We start from the raw sequence: 9,693 nt of genomic DNA, 5'->3' as shown, positions 1-9,693 counted from the left end.
CACTAAACAAAATAATCAGACAACGTTTATTTCCCGTTTGCTCTGGTGGTGTTACATTTGGCTAGCACATCAAATAACCACATTCGAGCTAGCGTAATGTGAGTTAGAGAAATATTAGTTTACATTGATAGCCAGTTAGATATATTTCTCACACGACAGCCAACGTAGCTAGCATTCGAGTCCAATGTTTAACGGCCGCATTGTTTACATCAAAGTTGGCTAGCAGCACTAATTACCCCGCTATCGAACTCTCTCCCCTTCACTAATCTGTCTCTTAGCTCTTCGTCTGCTTTCTCCAAAACGCGGGTATATTGCCCACTTAGCTAGTTTCAATTAAGAAATATACTGTTGTTTTAATGAACCGCTAGCTTGTGCTAGGCATGTCTTATTGACCTCACGTTACGAGACCAAGCTAGCGGTTTGTAGTAAAACAAATGCTAGCGCTGACACCTTGTGGTGATAATGTTGAAACTGTATATTAATTACACCAGGATGATACATTACGTGAAGCAAACAAATATCAACTTTATTTCAAGCAACATGTATTTTGAAATTAAATCAAATGAACCCTAAAATATTCCTTTATGCACACCCTCTTGATAGTGATATGTGCTAATAATGTCTCTCTCCTGAGCATGTCATCCTAAGGATCCGCCCCATATAAAAAAAATGTTTTGCCTAAAATGACATACCCAAATCTAACTACCTGCAGCTTAGAACCTGAAGCAAGGATATGCAGATTCTTGATACCATGTGAAAGGAAACACTTTGAAGTTTGTGAAAATGTTAAATTAATGTAGGAGAATATAACACATTAGATCTGATAAAAGATCATTCAAAGAAAAAAACATGTTTTTTTCTTTTTTCTTTCTTTGTATCATCATCTTTGAAATGGTGGAGAAAGGCCATAATGTAATATTCTAGCCCAGGCGCAATTTATATTTTGGCCACTAGATGGGAGCAATGTATGTGCAAAGTTTTAGATTGATCCAATGAACCATTGCATTTCTGTTCAACATTTTGTATCAAGACTGCCCAAATGTGTCTAATTGGTTTATTACTATATTTTCAAGTTCATAACTGTACACTCTCCTCAAACAATAGCATGGTATTATTTCACTGTAATACTGTAAATTGGACAGCACAGTTAGATTAACAATAATTTAAGCTTTCTGACAATATCAGATATGTCTATGTCCTGGGAAATCTTCTTGTTACCTACAACCTCATGCTAATCACATCAGCCTACATTAGGTCAACCGTCCCGCGGGGGACCCACTGATCCTGTAGAGGTTTTAAGGCCTACCTTCATTACAAGGGTTGGGCTTGCACAAATACATTTTCTGACGGCATGTAAAGGGAAAGGGAAATGGTTAACTAACTGAATGTATTCAACTGAAATGTGTCTTCCGCATTTAACTCAACCCCTCTGAATCAGAGTAGTGCACAGAAGCTATAGAAGTAAAATCTGGTATCCTTCAACATGGTTGGCCTTGTTAATTGTCCTTCAACATGGTTGGCCTTGTTAATTGTCCTTCAACATGGTTAGCCTTGTTAATTGTCTAAGAAAAAAAGAAAAACCCACACACTGATCTTGCCAGTATCAAACCAGACTTGTATTTTCTTTCAAGTTATTAGCAAATTATTAACTCACACACATTCTCAGATGTGTGAGTGCTTTTCCTATTTCTACAGTATCATTTTAAATGGAGAAAACATATCAGCAAAATGTAAACAATGTGTGAGGATTTGCAAATCCTGTTTCCGTACAGAAATGACAAGCCACATGTACAAGTACATTGGACATGCCCACAAGGCCAATAATAATCCCATCATGTCTGCATTGTGCATGCATGCCATAAATAATCTCACATCCACTGTAACCAATAGTGGAGGCAAGAAAAAAAATCCCTGGGGAGTGACCACAATGAAGGTTAACTTTTACATGGGCTGCAAAGTAGCTATGTAATGTATGAATTCCATCCTTGTATGGCTGACTGAGCCAGAAATCCTAATCAGATACACTTGTAGCCAGCATACCAACCACTAGAGAAGGAGGACAATAAGTGTAGCAAAATGAAGCAAATCAGTGTAAAATTAGAGGACATCATCCAGCAGCCAAGATGCTTACAGCATTAAAATATAGATTGGTTCATGATAGACTGGAGGAGACACTACTTCAAGTCTCAGGGTGGATGACATTACATCACAGTGGCTACCAGAATTTATCTGCAGTTCACCTCTGCTACAGTCACACCCCTTTCACCTCCTCCTATGCCACCAACTCTGATCTGAGTCAATGTAGCAGAATTCAATTAGATTGACTCAGTTCATAAAGTCTGCTCTGCTGGCTGCTGAGATTGATGAGGAGAAGAAGGTCCTGACCTTCTTCTCCTCATCAATCTCAGCAGCCAGCAGAGCAGAGGGGTAAGTGTGTTGATGTTAATGAGAAGGAGGTCAGTGAGTGTAACAGAGGGGTGAGTGTGTTGAGGTTAATGAGATGGAGGTCAGTGAGTGTAGCAGAGGGGTGAGTGTGTTGATGTTAATGAGAAGGAGGTCAGTGAGTGTAACAGAGGGGTGAGTGTGTTGATGTTAATGAGAAGGAGGTCAGTGAGTGTAACAGAGGGGTGAGTGTGTTGATGTTAATGAGAAGGAGGTCAGTGAGTGTAGCAAAGGGGTGAGTGTGTTGAGGTTAATGAGAAGGAGGTCAGTGAGTGTAACAGAGGGGTAAGTGTGTTGATGTTAATGAGATGGAGGTCAGTGAGTGTAGCAAAGGGGTGAGTGTGTTGAGGTTAATGAGAAGCAGGTCAGTGAGTGTAGCAAAGGGGTGAGTGTGTTGAGGTTAATGAGAAGGAGGTCAGTGAGTGTATCAGAGGGGTGAGTGTGTTGATGTTAATGAGAAGGAGGTCAGTGAGTGTATCAGAGGGGTGAGTGTGTTGATGTTAATGAGAAGGAGGTCAGTGAGTGTAACAGAGGGGTGAGTGTGTTGATGTTAATGAGAAGGAGGTCAGTGAGTGTATCAGAGGGGTGAGTGTGTTGATGTTAATGAGAAGGAGGTCAGTGAGTGTATCAGAGGGGTGAGTGTGTTGATGTTAATGAGAAGGAGGTCAGTGAGTGTAACAGAGGGGTGAGTGTGTTGAGGTTAATGAGAAGGAGGTCAGTGAGTGTATCAGAGGGGTGAGTGTGTTGATGTTAATGAGAAGGAGGTCAGTGAGTGTAGCAGAGGGGTGAGTGTGTTGAGGTTAATGAGAAGGAGGTCAGTGAGTGTAACAGAGGGGTGAGTGTGTTGAGGTTAATGAGAAGGAGGTCAGTGAGTGTATCAGAGGGGTGAGTGTGTTGAGGTTAATGAGAAGGAGGTCAGTGAGTGTAGCAGAGGGGTGAGTGTGTTGAGGTTAATGAGAAGGAGGTCAGTGAGTGTATCAGAGGGGTGAGTGTGTTGATGTTAATGAGAAGGAGGTCAGTGAGTGTAACAGAGGGGTGAGTGTGTTGAGGTTAATGAGAAGGAGGTCAGTGAGTGTATCAGAGGGGTGAGTGTGTTGATGTTAATGAGAAGGAGGTCAGTGAGTGTAGCAGAGGGGTGAGTGTGTTGAGGTTAATGAGAAGGAGGTCAGTGAGTGTAACAGAGGGGTGAGTGTGTTGAGGTTAATGAGAAGGAGGTCAGTGAGTGTAGCAGAGGGGTGAGTGTGTTGAGGTTAATGAGAAGGAGGTCAGTGAGTGTAGCAGAGGGGTGAGTGTGTTGAGGTTAATGAGAAGGAGGTCAGTGAGTGTATCAGAGGGGTGAGTGTGTTGAGGTTAATGAGAAGGAGGTCAGTGAGTGTAGCAGAGGGGTGAGTGTGTTGAGGTTAATGAGAAGGAGGTCAGTGAGTGTATCAGAGGGGTGAGTGTGTAGTACACGTGAACTAGTTGACGGGAGTCCTAGTCACTTTCTCAATTCATCCTTCCTAGATTCCTCTCCTGGTATCCTTCTAAAAACCCATTGGAGAAGAAGGTCAGAAGGGAGAGATCTTGTATTTTCTCCTCCAATACAATACAGGTGAGGAGCTAATCAAGGAAAGACAAAGTGAGAATGCCCTAGTAGCCATTGTGTGGTGAGGTCACCCACCCTGAGACCTAAAGTACTCTTATCCTAGACCAACCAAGATCCTGGTTTTGGAATGATAATGGATGGTACTTTGTGGGTATGAAGTGCTGTTATGGACAGGGGTTGCATCCTAGGTCAGTCATACAGGGATTGTTAGACCCGCACCAATGATCAAGGACATCAACTGCTGAATATGTTTGGGTAGGCCAGGGTGTGACATGGGTTTATATGTTGTTATTTCGTATTGGGTTTGTATTAATTGGGAGTGTGTATTATTAGGGGTGTGTCTAGTTAGGCTTGGCTGCCTGAGATTCCTAATTGGAGTCAGCTGATTCTAGTTGTCTCGGATTGGGAACCAAGGTAGCCTGGTTTTTGGAATGATAATGGATGATTGTACCTGTCTTTGTGTTAGTCACCAGATAGGCTGTAATTTGTTTCACTTGTTTGTTGTTTTTGTATTTTCAATTATTTCATGTACCGTTTATCTTTATTAAAGGTCATTAGTAACCTACACGCTGCATTTCGGTCTGACTCTCTTCTAACAACAGACGAAGATCATTACATGCTCAAAGCTGTGCAGTTTCATCAGACAGAATGAAAGTGAGTAACAACCAAATAAAACAGACAAACAGGGAATGTTCAATGACCAAAAAATACACTTTACATAAAATAATCAAGACTTTATTTTATATCATACAAATAATGCCTATGTAAATGGTTAGTGGGTTTAGACATTAATTTTTCTCAAAAACGAGAGATAATTGAATAGTTAAATGAGTAGTGTTTAATACAAATAATAAGCAGAATGTCAGGGGTGGAAGAGAAACCTGCACACCCATTAGCTAGATCTGTAGAAGCAAGGTTCACCATGCATATATAACACATGGCGATATACCCTTCAGTCTCTCCAGGACTTGATGCTTTCTTTGGGACCTTCATCCACACAAGGTTAAGCAATTTTCTCAGGTCTCTGTATCTGAGATTAGAAGGATAGACATTAGACCAAGACTTGCTTCATTATTCTCAAGTGATATAACATTTGATATTTCGTTGTAATTGAGTTTTTGTATTGTCATAGTTCTCTCTTTGGGACTGGAAATCAGTTCATTAGCTACAGTTGAAGTCGGAAGTTTACATACACCTTAGCCAAATACATTTAAACAAATTTTTTCACAATTACTGACATTTAATCCTAGTAAATATTCCCTGTTTTAGGACAGTTAGGATCACCACTTCATTTTAAGAATGCGAAATGTCAGAATTATAGTAGTGAGAAGGATTTATTTCAGCTTTTATTTCTTTCATCACATTCCCAGTGGGTCAGAAGTTTACATACACTTAATTAGTATTTGGTAGCATTGCCTTTAATTTGTTTAACATGGGTCAAACGTTTCAGGTAGCCTTCCACAAGCTTCCCACAATAAATTGGGTGAATTTTGGCCCATTCCTCCTGACAGAGCTGGTATAACCGAGTCAGGTGTGTAGGCCTCCTTGCTCGCACACACATTTTCAGTTCTGCCCACACATTTTCTATAGGATTGAGGTCAGGGTTTTGTACCTTGACTTTGTTGTCCTTAAGCCATTTTGCCACAACTTTGGAAGTATGCTTGGGGTCATTGTCCATTTGGAAGACCCATTTGCAACCAAGCTTTAACTTCCTGACTGAGGTCTTGAAATGTTGCTTCAATATATCCACGTAATTGTCCTCCTCATGATGCCATCTATTTTGTGAAGTGCACCAGTTCCTCCTGCAGCAAAGCACCCCCACAACATGATGCTGCCACCCCCATGCTTCATGGTTGGGATGGTGTTCTTCGGCTTGCAAGCCTCCCCATTTTTCCTCCAAACATAACGATGGTTATTATGGACAAACAGTTCTATTTTTGTTTCATCAGACCAGAGGACATTTCTCCAAAAAGTATGATCTTTGTCATCATTTCAAGTTGCAAACCATAGTCTGGCTTTGGTTTTGGAGCAGTGGCTTCTTCCTTGCTGAGCAGCCATTCAGGTTATGTCGATATAGGACTTGTTTTACTGTGGATATAGATACTTTTGTACCTGTTTCCTCCAGCATCTTCACAAGGTCCCTTGCTGTTGTTCTGGGATTGATTTGCACTTTTCGCACCAAAGTACGTTCATCTCTAGGAGACAGAATCCGTCTCCTTCCTGAGTGGTATGACAGCTGCCTGGTCCCATGGTGTTTATACTTGCGTACTATTGTTTGTACAGATGAACGTGGTACCTTCAGGCATTTGGAAATTGCTCTCAAGGATGAACTAGAATTGTGGAGGTCTAGAATTTCTTTCTGAGGTCTTGGCTGATTTCTTTTGATTTTCTCATGATGTCAAGCAAAGAGACACAGAGTTTGAGGGTCGGCCTTGAAATACATCCACAGGTACACCTCCAAATGACTCAAATAATGTCCATTAGCCTATCAGAAGCTTCTAAAGCCATGACATACTTTTCTGGAATTTTCCAAGCTGTTTAAAGGCACAGTCAATTTAGTGTATTTAAACCTCTGACCCACTGGAATTGTGACACAGTGAACTATAAGTGAAATAGTCTGTCTGTAAACAATTGTTGAAAAAATTACTTGTGTCATGCACAAAGTAGATGTCCTAATCGACTTGCCAAAACTATAGTTTATTAACAATACATTTGTGGAGTGGTTGAAAAACAAGTTTTAATGACTTCAACCTAAGTGTATGTAAACTTCTGACTTCAACTGTATATTTAATTTAATTACTCATCCATTTATTTGTGTATCATATAGTGAATATGACTTATATTGTTGGAAAAGGAGACCGTGTTTCCAGTGATGAGCTTGAACTGGGTCTTGGGAGAGGGATGTTTTTCAGGAAGTTGCCTCAGACCCCAGCTAGAACTATAGATGTTGTAGATTCACAACATTTTTGCTCTACTCAGGCGCCTAACAACACACCTTCAGCTCCTGCAATTATGCCTAGTGACACCCCCTCAGATTGTTCAGAGGTGGCCAATCCTGACTTGGGAAATCTTATCACACAACTCGCTCATCAGATAGGACAGTCTATATCAGCTCAAATTAGGAAGGAAGGTGAGGGGAAGGAGGATAGAGGAGCACATGCTCAGAGCTCCAGTGCAGGCTAGACATTAACTGACACACCTTCCCTTAATTTATCTGGTGTGAAGTTGGTCATGCAGTCTGACATGAGAGAACCTCCATGTTTCAGAGGGGAGGGGTCTGACAAGTACTCAGTACATTAATTGGGGGAGCTCATCGAAGCTTACCTGAGGAAAATGGGCGTGCCGGTCATAGAACAGTCACAATGGACATCTATAAGTACCTAGGTGTCTGGCTAGACTGCAAACTCCTTCCAGACTCATATCAAACATCTCCAATCGAAAATCAAATCAAGAGTCGGCTTTCTATTCCGCAACAAAGCCTCCTTCACTCACGCCGCCAAGCTTACCCTAGTAAAACTGACTATCCTACCGATCCTCGACTTCGGCGATGTCATCTACAAAATGGCTTCCAACACTCTACTCAGAAAACTGGATGCAGTCTATCACAGTGCCATCCGTTTTGTCACTAAAGCACCTTATACCACCCACCACTGCGACTTGTATGCTCTAGTCGGGTGGCCCTCGCTACATATTTGTCGCCAGGCCCACTGGCTCCAGGTCATCTACAAGTCCATGCTAGGTAAAGCTCCGCCTTATCTCAGTTCACTGGTCACGATGGCAACACCCATCCGTAGCACGCGCTCCAGCAGGTGTATCTCACTGATCATCCCTAAAGCCAACACCTCATTTGGCCGCCTTTCGTTCCAGTAGTCTGCTGCCTGTTACTGGAACGAATTGCAAAAATCGCTGAAGTTGGAGACTTTTATCTCCCTCACCAACTTCAAACATCAGCTATCTGAGCAGCTAACCGATTGCTGCAGCTGTACATAGTCTATTGGTAAATTGCCCACCCATTTTCACCTACCTCATCCCCATACTGTTTTTATTTATTTACTTTTCTGCTCTTTTGCACACCAATATCTCTACCTGTACATGACCATCTGATAATTTATCACTCCAGTGTTAATCTGCAAAATTTGTATTATTCGCCTACCTCCTCATGCCTTTTGCACACATTGTATATAGACTCCCCCTTTTTTTCTACTGTGTTATTGACTTGTTAATTGTTTACTCCATGTGTAACTCTGTGTTGTCTGTTCACACTGCTATGCTTTATCTTGGCCAGGTCGCAGTTGCAAATAAGAACTTGTTCTCAACTAGCCTACCTGGTTAAATAAAGGTGAAATAAAAATAAAAAAATAAACAGGAGGTCATGTCCAAGCTTATGGGAAGAGCTAGAGATGTCGTAAAGATAACACTCCGCAGCAAAACATCTCTGAAACCTCACGATAACTCTAAAGTGATAATAGATATAATGAGACAGCATTTCAGTGAGGGAACATATTCATCTATGCCTCTTCATGATTTTTATAACACTTTGCCCATACTAGGAGAAAATGCCATGGAGTACTGGATCCTTCTGAGCAAGGCAGTAGATGTGGCTGATGAGTATTTGAGGAGATGGGGTCAGAACATTGAGGACTCCAGCCAAGAGGTAACGATGATGTTTGTTAAATACTGCCCAGATCCTTCTCTTTCTGAGGTTTTAAAAGTTCAAAACAGCTGATAGGTGGACGGCAGCTGAGATACAAGAACGTCTAGAGGAGTATCAGTCTGAAATGGAAGCCTGAATGTTGACCAGGCCAAAGTGCCATGCTGCTGTGAGACACATATCCAGATGGCTGTACTTGAAGATGAAGTGACAACTTGTCCAGTGTCTCCTAGCCAGAGTGAGATACTTGCCATCTCTCACTCCAGTGTTTATTTCTATATTGTAATTATTTTGCCACTATGGCCTATTTATTGCCTTACCTACCTCCCTTATCCTACCTAATTTGCACACACTGTTTAATATAGACTTTTTCTATTGAATTATTCACTGTATGCTTGTTTGTTTGCTCTGTGTTGTTGTTTGTGTCGCACTGCTTTGATTTATCTTGGCCAGGTCGCAGTTGTAAATGAGAACTTGTTCTCAACTGGCCTATCTGGATAAATAAAGGTGAAATAAAAAAATAAAAACTTGTCACACCCGCTAATCAAACTGAGGGAAAGTGCATGCAAACCTTGATAAGCCTACTTGATCGTGTGCTAACGCAGAACACTCAGACAACAGTAAGACCGCAGCACCCACCTAACCAAGGTTACTCTTACAGGAAATACTGCAGGTGTGTTACGGTACAAACCACTCTATGCTTGCACATTGTAGAAGGGTGTTTGTCATGCAGTAAATACAATGTTTTATTGTATTTATTTTCAGAATTGTGTAAATGCTGTGATGTCATCAACGGGATTTTTGCTCAGAGCATGATGAGGAGAGGCAAATATACTTGTGGATGGGAGTCCAGAAGGCAGTATTAACCTTTACCTTGTATTTGTATCCATTTCATGCAGTCATTAAAAGAGAGACAACTGGCAGAATTGTGTCCAGAGCCTTGTCTTCTACCTACACCTCACCAGAACACAACACAGAAAGGTACCGGTACAATACCGGTTACATTAGCATAGAT

The sequence above is a fragment of the Oncorhynchus gorbuscha genome, linkage group LG10 (genome assembly GCF_021184085.1).
Source record: "Oncorhynchus gorbuscha isolate QuinsamMale2020 ecotype Even-year linkage group LG10, OgorEven_v1.0, whole genome shotgun sequence".
NCBI classification, from domain to species: Eukaryota; Metazoa; Chordata; class Actinopteri; order Salmoniformes; family Salmonidae; genus Oncorhynchus; species Oncorhynchus gorbuscha.
Note: the sequence above shows the minus strand (reverse complement) of the source record.